This window comes from Stegodyphus dumicola, chromosome 8 (genome assembly GCF_044657685.1).
Source record: "Stegodyphus dumicola isolate Sdum_Otavi_A_Nest chromosome 8, ASM4465768v1".
Taxonomy (NCBI): Eukaryota; Metazoa; Arthropoda; class Arachnida; order Araneae; family Eresidae; genus Stegodyphus; species Stegodyphus dumicola.
Window position 1 is genome coordinate 52,158,666 of NC_140775.1, and position 13,206 is coordinate 52,171,871.

Here is a 13,206-nt window from a genome sequence, read left to right on the forward strand (position 1 = left end):
TGAACTATTTTGTACTTTCTTTAAAAATGCAGAAGGTTATAAGTACAGGTTTTTTGCGCATCTACAGTTATTGTTTTCTAATTACTGTCATGTAACATGTCATTACATTACTGTCATGTCATGTAAATAAATATAAATGCAAAAGCATTTAATATTTATTTAGTCTTTCACATAATATGTCAAAACAAATTTCTCTTAAGTCATCTGTTTATGGCTGAAGTTGCTATGTGTATTTCTTTAATTTATGCTATGGAAGTTAAAAATACAGCAATCAATAAAAAATATAAAAATTCTGCACATGGGAAAATAAAATTATGGTAAAATGCTTGAACACCATCTCCAAAACAAGAGACTAAATTAAAAAAAAAAAAAAAAAAAATCATGTTTAAGCTAAAATATTAATGTCTTGCAAAATCTTTTCTAACATACGTGACAATTTTCTATAGAGGGACAAGCTTTTTTTTACTGCTTAGACCTAGAGTACTTTTTTTTTACTTCTTACTAAACAATCTTAGATCCTTTCCCAGATTTTACTAATCAAGTCTTGCTGGCCTAAGATGTAATACTTTGATAAAGAAATTCTAAAAAGGTTAGTTTTTTTTTATTTCAGTAATTCTAAATATTTTTAAAAATTCGTACTACTACAAATTTTATTAAAACTCATACTATGATTCAAAAAGGTGCTTCAGACCGAAGTTTTTAAATTAAAAAGAAACTGTATTTGATATGGTAATGAAGTTAAAATATCATTGCACCTGCTTAGACAATATTCAATCTAAGAATGCTACTATTTTAGAGAATTCTATGCATTTCAAATAAAAAATAGCACAAATAATTATTATATATTCAGATTATACACTACTACTGCGTCATTCGCCAACAACATATATTCAAAAAAACAATAAAAATTAAAAAATTAAAAAAAAAAAAAAAATACGTCCAAAAGGACATTTCTTTAACGTTTTGTGTGCTACCTTTATTTATTAAATACAATGTTCTTTGCACTTACACCATAAAATTCAATTCAATAGCAATGTCGATAATTTTAAAATGAGCATATATTTAGAATTTCCGGTACACAATTCCGCGCGCTAGAGATAAAAAGGTTTCCACCCCTGTAGAGTGTTGCTATTGCTTGGTTTGAAATCTTTGAGATTGTTACTCAAAAATTCGTTAAAGTTTCACGAAATATGAAATAGATAATAAAACAAATTCCAAATTTCAAATTTGGTCTTCCACATGCCCATATTCGTAGGAGGATTACGTCATTCAAACTTGGATGGCCTTTTTTCAAACCTTTTTTTTATCACAATGCGAGAAATATACATACATTTACGCAGATTTTTCATTATTTAATTACTTCAAATGTAATACGGGACTAATAACATTTGGTGGCAACAGTCTGAAAAGTGATTCGCCGTTTTTAGTGATTCAACGTAAAATCGCAAAAACGAAAACTGTATTAGTATTTAAAACAATAGTCTCTCACGGACTATTGTTTTAAATACTAATACGTCCCTTTGGACTAATAAATAAAAATATGAAAGCTTTCAGATTTTAAACTACGTCCAAAGGAGCGTTTTTAACGTTTTGTGTGTTACCTCATTAAATATCATGTTCTACGTACTCAAACCATAAAGTTCAGTTCAACAGCAATATCTCAATTATTTTAAAATGACCGTATCTTAGAGTCTCTCGCGCTGGAGATAAAAATAGGATTTTTTTCGTACGGTGTTGACATTAGTCGCTTTGAAATCGTATAGTTTTTTAATCAAAAATTCGTTGAAGAGTTATAAAATATGAAATCGATAATAAAGCAAATTTCAAATTCAAATTAGGGCTTCCACATGCCCATATTGTATGGAAGATTACGTTATTTAAATTTGGATAGCTCTAGGTACCGTTGTTTTATCACAATGCGAGAAACATGCGTACATTCATGCAAATTCTTCAATATTTAATTTCTTTAAGTATAATACAGAGCGATAATATTTAGTGGCAACAATTTGAAAAGTGATTCGCCGTTTATAGTTTTCAATGAAAAATGCCAAAGCGAAATTAAAAGTCCTTCAGGGCAAATTGCCCCTTTGAACTAAAAATAAAGTAAGTAAATATAAAACAATAAATTTTCGTGCTTCTTTTCTTAATAGTATTTCGTTTTATTTATTTACTGCGGTTTTTTTAACTGAAATTTGTTACTTTTAGAAAAGTTGCGTGTTATATTTCGGACATTCAGTTGTTAGGCTGTAGGTTGGTTATTTTAATAATTTATATAGCAAAATACAGAAATTTTAACACACCTTTGCCTTTCTGCTTGTAGTTATTTTGCGTTGAACAATGTAATTACAATTATGTAAGAAAATCAAACTCATTGAATTTTTTTCTAATAAAAATCGCATTGAAATCAATGTACATAAAATTATTTGGAATATTTGAAATGAATTTGAACAGAACTTCATCAAACCAGTATAAGCCACGAATATTTTTCCAAAATGAATAAATAATTCGCCATTATTATTTTTACTATCAAATTAGATTATGCTTCATAAACCCGTTCAAAATACGCTTATTATAAATTACTGTTGATGGCTAATTTTTATTTGAATTATTGCTTAATTATGTTATTCTTTACATGTAATTATATATAATTCATATTAAATGCAGTAATTAAATGCGCTTCGTTTCGCTCAAATAATTAAAATTTATAACTTATCGGTTTTAATTATGTATCTATATATCCATAAGTAAATTTGTTTAAATATTTCCTAATGCTATTTTTTAATTGAATTCACGAGCATTTTGCATGTTTCTGAACATTCAATTTAAAAACTAAAGGATATTTTATGAAAATGTTATCTGTTTAAAGAGAGTATTGAAAAAACATGCTTACATGCTACTTTTTTATTTCGCAAAGAATGTCCACGTTTGTTTGTTTTTATAAACCACTACATGCTCAAGCGTTTTCTTGGCGATTAAACATATCTGTCTAAAACGAAAAAGAGCAACCCTCTTTGCCTCCTACTGAGAACTGTCATTTAGAGATCTCCAGGGTTCCAGAAATAAGGGGGGCAGGAGACATCTGCACGGCCGCTTTAAGGCGGTCATAACGCTTTCGAGGTCTTCACCACTGACCGCCTAGAACCGTCAGTAACGCTTTCGAACACTTTTCCAGTGACCGCCTAGAAGCGTCCGTAACGCTTTCGAGGTAGGCCGTCTTGACCGCCTAAACCCTGTCATAACGCTCAGAGGGTTAATATGGAACGGTACAGGTACATGTAACATGTAGAAGCTTGGCCAGCACCTCCGTAGTAACACAGGTAATTGAGGTATTGCTGAAACCAGCTAACTATTAAACTTTCCACCCCAATTTTGAAGGAGAACACCCCGGAGGTGGTCCAAGGATCTCCTGCCCCTCTTTTTTACCATTAACCCCTTTAATGGACTTCCTGAGATAACTGATTTCTAGTATTAATGGTGTACACAAATCATACTGAGAAAAGACTGTCCTTGAAAAGTTCAACAACTGATGCTTCCAAAAGTCTAAATGTATAAAAAAATATCTTTTCTAAGGCGGAAGGCGTAATAAACAAGTCTTTGGAGATCCCGTCCATCAGCATTGCATAGAAAAATGAAATTACTGGAACAGTAAATTAAAAAAAATTAAATAAATATATTTTAGTAATATATGAAGATGAATAAGCATTAGATATGAAAAATATCCAGTCCGAGGCCTTGGATATGTATAAGAACGTCTCTGATTTTGGCCCTAAGGTGTCTGTTCTTTATTGCGTATTTCTTAAATGGTATTAAATTGTTGTTAGTCTTCATCAGATGTTTACCGTCTGTTAGATTACAGTCAAAAATGTAATGATCACCCCTTTCGACACATATGCAGAGATCCGTGGGGCATATGCCTCTGTCATGGAAGTAGGTGATATACCGATTCAGAACATGGTCATAGTGCAGTACCTCTTTGTCAGTTCTTGGGAAAAAATCGTGGACTCTTGTGCCTTACAATGCAGAATTCCATTCTTTTTGCCACTTTGAGTCGACAATTGCATTCAATGTAAATTTTATATGGGACTTGAGCCACGGGACATGAATCACCTCACTGTTGATGTTAGTCGATGCATCCTTTGGAAGGAAGTCAGCCGCCTCGTTGCCGTCGTTCCCGTTGTGGGCTTTCACCCAATTGAGAAAAAACTGGGTGGGCGCTTATAGTTTGAATATCCCGACCCAGTTGGTTCTTATCGTAAATAGAGCAAAGCATATAGTGCAGACTTCAAAGTATATAGTGCAGACTGGCTGTCTGAATAGATTGCCATCGCCCTGAAATGATTTGATATGGCTTTATTTTCTGCAGATTGAATTGCTGACAGCTCAGCTTGATAAATAGAATTTTCTGGAGATAGTTTTCATTGCCATATTGTTGGAATAGAGTAAGATAAATAGATTATTGACGCTGCACCCACTTCTCCATGAATTTTAGAACCTTCTGTAAATACTCTTGGACATTCTTGACATTGATTGATGATGCGTTCGTATTGGTTATTAAATTACAATACTTTGCAGGATGGTAAGTCAGTGGTATGGTTGGAGACTCATATTTTGAGGCATAAAAGGTGGTGCCGTTCAGGTAAGTATAACTTCTTTCAACTGGAATACTTTGGCTCTTATTGAATCCTTCGTCGCAATTAAATGAAGGGGAAGTGAGAATGCATAGAGAGTAATTCCCTGTAGTTCTATAGGTTTTGCATATGCTCAAGAGGAAAGGTCTCTGTATGGCAAAAATGTTCTTTTTCTTCGTTTCTGTCATAGTCTCCGCCCAGATTGCAACTCCATAATTAACTATGTTCGATATTATTGTTGTAAATAAAATGTTTTGAATGTGAGGGCGAAGTCCCTAGTTACTGCATTGCATTTTTTTTAAATTATTAGCGGTTTGAATTGTCTTCTGAGTCTGAGATGACACATAAAATTAAGCTGATGGATATTTTGTGAATACTGGTGTGTGGATACCTAGAAACTTCAAGACTTGAGTAATCTCAATTTTCTTTACATCCAGGATGAAGGTGGGCTTCCTTAAGAGCTTTTGGCCTTTTTATGGAACGGAACAGGATAAAATAAATGGCAGTACCCATACATGCATAGTTATTAGACTAGGTGTTCAGTATGAGAACTGATAATAATGATGCAAGCGGCACAATGTTTTCTTATATATTAGCAGACATTTTCAAAACATCTTGAGCTGTGGAAATCACCATAACAGCGTCTTCTATTCATTGTTTGAATTCATCTAGTCACAAAATGAATATAAACTTTCGATGTCAGATGCTTCCATGAAATGTAAATAAAATAAAGATGGATTCATATCTATTGCATTTCAGATGTGCCCGAATATTTTCTGTAAAATGTGTTGGCACTCCATCATATGCAACATTATGGGTTGACATGTGGGTGGGAGTTATCCTTGAATACCTTCGGTAATTTGAGTTATAACTCCTGTTTGGTTCAGCTAAACTATCCCTTAAAAGAGGAATTTTCTTCACGGCGTCTACTACAATTTCAGAATGCTAAAATAAACACAACAGTAGCATAAACTAAAATCTATTGTAGACTTCTACTTGAAGTACAGAATAAAGTTAGCAGAACTTTCTGCTGCTCGCAGACAACTTGTAGATTCGAATTATAAACAAATCGGAGGTTAAGTTCTGTCCTAGCACCTGGCTTGAGAAAATTCATGAATTACCTGCTAAACAGCAGCCAAAAGTGAAACTCACTAGCTCAGTGAATTAGTTTCGCGTTGGGTACACCCAGAGGATTCGCTTTAAGAATATTGGCCTCTCAGAGGCAGACATTTTGTGAGTACTGGTGTGGCAATACCGAAGAACCCTAGCCTTTCAGGAGATCATCCTCTTGGTGAGACGGATGTCACGATCATGGAGCCCCAGTGATCTATCCTCTTTTGCGTCTCCTTTCCTCTGAGCTGAAACTTTTGTCCTTCCATTCTCCTTTACGGCTTTCCTCTTCGGAGGTTGGGGCTTGTCATGAAAAAGTGGAACAGTCCTTGTCTCTAGTTTTCGAGTGGCGAGAAAACTGCCCACGTATTTGCCGTATATGGAGACCCGCGTTGCTGGAAAGGACGGTCCTGGTTGTTGAGGGTCGAGGTACTGTCCCTAACACACTGCTTTGGCCTCTGCTTCAGCGAGGCACTGTCGTCCTCACGGGTGTCAATCAGCTGGTCACTAGTCCTTGTGTCAGTGGCTTGGGAATAAGCTCTCGGGGGTAGTTGCTTTTGGAAAAGTTGACTGTGGGGCTTCAATTTGCGTATAGGTCTGGCTAGCCATAACGCAGGAATCTGTGTTCCCTTGTTTGGTTCCGTGGTGGGTGGGGCGGTCGGACCCGAATCTTCTTTCTTTAATATGGCTAATTATCATATATATTTAATTAAAGACATTGAGGTCAGCCACGTCTCTCCAAGCACCAATTCTTCTGAAACGTGTGCTGTTAAAAAAGTACGTATCGATGCAAATGCGAATAAGCCTAACAATTGTCCCTCTTTCCTTGTTGTCTCTATTTCTTCTGGCGAGCTGCAAAGGATGTCTCCTTTCGTAATAAATACATTCATTCTTGTATTGGTGACCTGAGAAATATAAAGCTTCTTTGCTCTGGAGACTTTATTATTGATACAACTTCGACCACCCAGTCTGCTTACTTCAAGTAACCAAACTTGGGCAAGCAAATGCCACTGTAACAGCACATAAGACATTGAATTATTGTCGCTGTGTAATCTCGGACATCGACCTTCCTTTTGTTCCTAAAGAACAGATCGTATGAGCTGTCTGACCAAAATATCTGTAATGCTAAGCGGTATGAAATACGTATCAAGATGCGTAAGGAAGGTCAGTTTAGCGATACGATATACGTGATCCTGACTTTCAACTCTCCTGATCTGCCTAGTGTGAAGGCTGGATACCTAAACTGTCTCGTAAGACCTTATATTCTAAATCCTATACTATGCTTCCAATGTCAGCGCTTCGCCATTCTAAGATGTCCTGTCGTGGCAGCCTCACATGCGCCCGATGATCACAGATTGGTCACGATTGTAATAATGCACCGCTGCGCCTTTGTGTATAAATTGCAAAGGTGAACACCCAGCATTTTCTCGCTTGTGCCCAAAAGGGAAATCAGAAAAAAAAAAGTGAAGAATGCAAAGGTTACTAAGAACATCTCATATGCTGAAGCCAGAAGATTAGTCGAAAGCACACAACTTCGACAAAATACATCCTACGCCAATGTTCGTAAATCATCTCGTACAGTTGCCACCCAGACTTCAATTGGTACGCAGAATCTACCAAATAAATCCCAACAGATTACAAGCAACAAGAAAAAAGAAAACCCAACCTATATTATACAAAAAAAAAAAAAAAAAAAAAAAAAAAAAAAAAAAAAAGAGGAAGAAAGAAATAGTCATTGAAGCAGACCAAAAAATGTCTCTCCAGAAACAGTTAACAAAAATAGAAGCCCTAGCAATAGCTCCTTTGATGATATGATCTCTGAATCTGCTGATTCAGATAGTATGGAAGTAGAGGAGGGGCTGGAAGTTCCCAAACACCTGCTTCCGCTCAAAACTAAAAAGAATCACAGAAAGAACAAACATCAGTCATAATGGCCACCCTCGTCTCATGGAACTGCCGCGGTTTCCAACGAAATTTGCTTGACATTCGTTATTAAAGATAATCTTGCAGGTGAGCCTACTAGTGGGGGTTTAAGCCTCCTCACCTCACTGGATTGCCCATCAAATGCACTTCATTTGACGACATCCCTCCAAGTTGTTGCTACTTAAATAAATTTTCATATTGTTGTTTCAGTCGTTTCTCTGTATTTGCCTCCAAATTAGCATATTGATCAGCAGGATTTGAATGGTCTTATAGAGCAGCTACTTGAGCACTTTATCATAATAGGGGATTTTAACAGCCATAATTCGCTCTGGGGAAGTAAAGACACAAATTTCCGAGGAAGGCGAATTGAGAAGATTATTGCCTTTGTCTCCTGAGTAATGGGCAAGGCACATACATCCATGAGCCTTTAAGGATATTTCACGCTCTCGGCCTTGCCATCTGTTGCCATTTTGCACTTTTAGTGTGGGAAATGACCTTTACAACAGCGATCATTATCCCATTTTTGTATCTCTCGCACGAATAGGAGCAAACCCCATCTTGAGATCCCCTCGGTTCATACTTAATAGGAAAGACAGGGAACTCTTCTTTTCCACTTCAGAACTCACAGAAGATGTGCATATCGATCATGCAGTGAAAGCAGTTACTAATAATATTATTTAGACAGCCACGCTCTCCATTCCTAGAACATCAGGAAAAGGTCGTGACTGTCATGAAGCACTGAAAAAATAGAAAAAGTATGGAGAATTTTTCGTAGATACCCTACTTTGCGAAACCTTATAGTGTTTTTCGAAACAAATGCACGAAAAGAAAGACGGCAGAGCCACAGGAATTCCTGGATTTCCACATGTGTCATCAATAACATCCTCTACGCCTAGTAAATGGGTTTGGGAAAGAGAAAAGCATGCGGGAATATATAAAGACCACTCACTTTCCTTTCTGGAAAAAGATGGCCGAGTGATTAGCTCCATATAAGAAATTCCGAATACTAATGGTGAGACATTTGCTGCCGTTTCTTCCAGCAGAAATTATTCACCCGCATTTCTTTCTATCAAGGAGCGCTGTGAGAGAAATCCCATTGCATTCAGCTCTTCGAATTCTGAGTCCTATAATAGAGATTTTACTATGCTTGAGTTAAAGAGAGCTTTGTTCAAGACTCATAGTTCTTCTCCGGGTCTTGATGGTGTGGTTTACGAAATGCTGAAACATCTATCATATAAGTATCTTACTGCCCTTCTCACTCTTTACAACAGAATGTGGAAGGAGCAACAGATTTGAGAATCGAATTCAACGTATGATTCAAAGATTTCACAAGGATTTCTATTGCACAGTTTGTCAAATCGCCTTTTATAGGGATTGATGCTGAAATGTTCTCTACTTGTGTCAAGGAACATTTTGATTTTCAAGAAGACAGTGATGCAATTGACTTGATTTTATCTGTAAAATCACTTTCTTCAAGCTCTGAAAATATTTGGCCTCTTGTTCCTAAAGAATATTGCCCAATTTTGGTCCAGGTTTGTCTCAAAGTGAAGATAATGTTCAGCTTCACATATCTCTCTGCGATTTCCTTTTCCAGGACCAACTTTATTAAAAATGAGTCTAGAAACAGACTCAGTGATAAACACTTGGGCAATGGTATTCGAATGGCAGCCACATCTAATCTCCCAACATTCAAAATCTTGATGACAAAAACGAGTTCCATTTTTCTCTTCAAAGTTAATAAGTATCATAAAAAACTGTTATTATATTTATTACAGGTCAATTTGTTTCTTATGTAGAATTGAATTTCACTCTCTTTTTGTCATATACAGTTGAATTAAAAAAGTTGGAAGTTCTTTTGTTTCGTAGCTCAGGTTTCCCGGTAGCTCAAAAGTTTCGTAAGTTTGGCGAGCACTGTTCTAACCCAACTGATGGTGCCATCTCTCGATAATATTATGCACTATAGCATTAAATCCGAAAAATGAGTTGCTGAAAAAAAACCATGGAGGTAAGAAACTTCCTACCTCCAAAGAAAAAAAAAAAAAAAAAAGAATATTATATTGCTGAAAAGTAACTGGAGTATAATGCAGAAGTGACCCGAAATTTTTAATTTCGTATAGTGGTTCTCATTTGTTTTTGGACAGTTCTGTTTTTCAGTTTTAGTCACTAAATGTTAGGAAAATGAATTTATTTTTTTAGTTTTCACATACATTATTGATCATCTATTTTAAAACCTGCTTGTTTTGAAAAAATATATTCAAATGTTTTTCTCAAAAGAAAATAATTCATTCAAAAAATTCTGAAAAAAGTTCACGTAAGTATTCGGATACTTTGAATGAACAGTTTATATTTAATAAAAATACGAAAATAACAAGGTATTCAATATTTCATTGCGAATTCTTTACCTAAAATTATACATTTAATCCACTTTGTCATAGATTCAGCTAATTCGTTCGTATAAGAATATTGTATTTCTACGTAAAAATTACTTCTAATAGAGCTTTCAAGGAAGCATCATATTTCCTTATTCCTTTTTGCAACTCACTCCATATCTGTTTCATAGGATTTAAGTCCGGAGAATATGGAGAAGTTTTGATAACTTCAGGACAGATGTATAATAATCACGAGAGAACATTTAGAGATGTATGTTTAAGATCGTTATCCTGATAGAATTTGAATGTATTTTGCATTCCAAGTTTTCTTGAAGATGAATTCAGGTTTTCATGAAGAATATGTAAATATGTATACTAATTAATATTGTTTTCGGTAAGTACTTTTCTTTACAAAAGGGCAGCAAAACATCCCCAACACATTATGCCTCTATCCCTATACATAAAAATAGGCAACATGTTTTTAGAATTAAATTAATTATTCGGATTTTGCCACATAATATTTCATCTATATGATTTAAATACATTAAATTTTGATATTTCTGCAAATAAAACATTTTCTCAATATGCTAAAACTTTGCTTATAATAGATTTTGCGAACGCCAGGGGTCTTTGCCCTTTATTTATTTATTTATTTATTTTTTTTTTTGTTGACGAAGAATATTCATTTTGATGATCTCCCATTATGCTCATGTCATTACGGCGCCTTTAAAAACGTCCGAGTTAGCTTTTATTGCAAACCGTTCTTCTACATTTGCTCAATTCAGTTTTTGTCTTCTACTAATTTTGGGTTCTTGTTTGATTTTTTGTAGAATAGATCTGAGATTCCTTAATGTTAGCTGAAAATATGATCCAGACTTCAGTGCATTTTCAACAGTTTGATGCCAGTTTCTATCGTTTTATTATAACAAAGATAGTTAAAACTATCGAGGATTTTTTTAGATATTTTAACATCTTTAAAATGATGAATTATTCAATTTCTAACATAACTGTTGCTAATTTTTTGCCTCTTACCATGTTCTTTTCAGATACGGAAGTGTTACTATATTTTGCTAAACAGGGAAAAATTTCCAAAACGAGATAATTCTCCAATACTCAGATGAAGGGTTATAAGAACACAGATGAAGGTTTAAACTAAACATTTATTTATTCGATGCCATCCTGACGGTTACACAGAGCCAGCGCTAACTATTTTGCCGCCCAGTGCAATCTTTGCGGGTCCTAGCTTTTGTTGCCATGTGCCTCCATATTTTCTAAAAATTGTGCCGCCCTTTTATTCTGATGTCCAGTGCCTTTTTCAAATTCTAAAAATTTTGCCATTCCTAAATTTTGTATTGGGGTTTCTCTAAACTCTAAAACTTTTATCGCCCCTAAATTTTGACGCTCGGTGCACCCGCGGCTCTGACCGCCGACCGTGAGGTTACACAAACTAAATAATAATAGAAACAATCTCTCTTCAGCTTGCGGAAAATTCAAGGACAAATGTTAAAGTAAAAATAAAGTATTAAATGTAAAGTAAAGCAACCCTACAAGCTTTGGCTCAGGCTCTCAGGCTTTCACGAGCAGTTACGGCTAGAAAAACTTAAACCGAGTTCGTATGCAGAAAAAAGTAATAGCTTAAGGGTCAGCTATAACTGTCGAAAGCTGTCTCTCGAAAAGAACTCTGGGCTTAAATAGTGCATTAACTAATTTGTATCCTGGAGAAAGCCGACAACAGTAGAAGTAAAAGAATAGACAAAATAATAATAAAATGGCTGAATAATAAAGCTATAAGCTCCCACTTTCCTAGCGTGCCTTCGTGGTGTAGTGGTTCTGCACGCTGGGCCGGTATTCCAGAGGTCCGTGGTTCGATTCCCGGCGAAGGCGATTGCTAATTTTTCATCACTCCTGCTTTAAAAAAATATCTAATGTCTCTACAGTGGCGCCCGAACTAAAAGGGTGTTGGATGAATATTCTCCACACCTAGGATTTGGCTCCTTAAAAACCCCAGTCGCCCTTTAAAAAGAGGAGTATATAAGGTATTTCTCCCACTTTCCTAGCGTGCCTTCGTGGTGTAGGGGTTCTGCACGCTGGGCCGGAATTCCAGAAGTCCGTGGTTCGATTCCCGGAGAAGGCGATTGCTAATTTTTCATCACTCCTGCTTTAAAAAAATACCTAATATCTCTACAAAGCCCTAAACCTAATTTCACGAAACTTTGTAAAATAAGTTAAAAAATGAAGTTTCAAGCAATCCAGATATCGAATTAGGAAATTAAAGTTTTTGTCTTCCCTCCTTTCTTTTTGGCATGCCGGAATTGTTACTTCTTTCGCCAGTTTGATCGCATTCGAAATCCGGCCTAATATACTTCTAGAAGACAAAGAAAATTTTACTTTTTTTCTTTTTCAGTGTGATTTCCTTAGAGGTCAATAGATTTTTCACGTGGTGTAACAAGCAACGAGCTCTGTGCACCTGAAAAAGTAATGTGAAGGTTTTGTCTTAAAAACCTTTCATAACTGCTCTTTTCCCACCATCATCATCATTAAATTTCTTTCCATAAAGCTCATTTCATTTTGGAAAAGAGGTAATAATCATTTGAAGCTACATCTGGGTTGTAAGGGACTTGGCCAAAGTATTTCAGCCTGCATTGCTGTTTATAATTGCACTGATACGTTGTTGTTTTCAAACTGCTGAAAGAATTCAGGACACCCGTTGTGCAGAGACTTTTCATGTGAACGTTTTCATGTGCAGTGCATAAAGCAATTGTTTTAGATACATCCAATCTTGCTGTTTTCTCTCACATTTAATATTTCCTCTTGAAACACGAGCAATATTTTCTGATACCAATATCTTCAATGGTTGACCTTCTAGAGAATAATCTACAGATTTTTAGCCCAAGCGAATTTTTTTTACCCATTCTTTTACTGTATAATAGGAGGGAGACGAATCAACATACACATGATATAAGCTTTTTTCTTTTTTCCCCCCTGGGGGGGATTCAGACCTTTTTTAGTGAAAAATTTAATAACAAAACAATATTCTATTTTAAACACTTTAGAAGAAATTAGTACATCATTTCATTCAGTAAGCAAGCAAAAAAGAACGGAGACGATTTGATTACCAGAATTTTCAAATTTAGTATTGGCACTAATATATCTGCAAAGTGAACTTTATTAAAAAA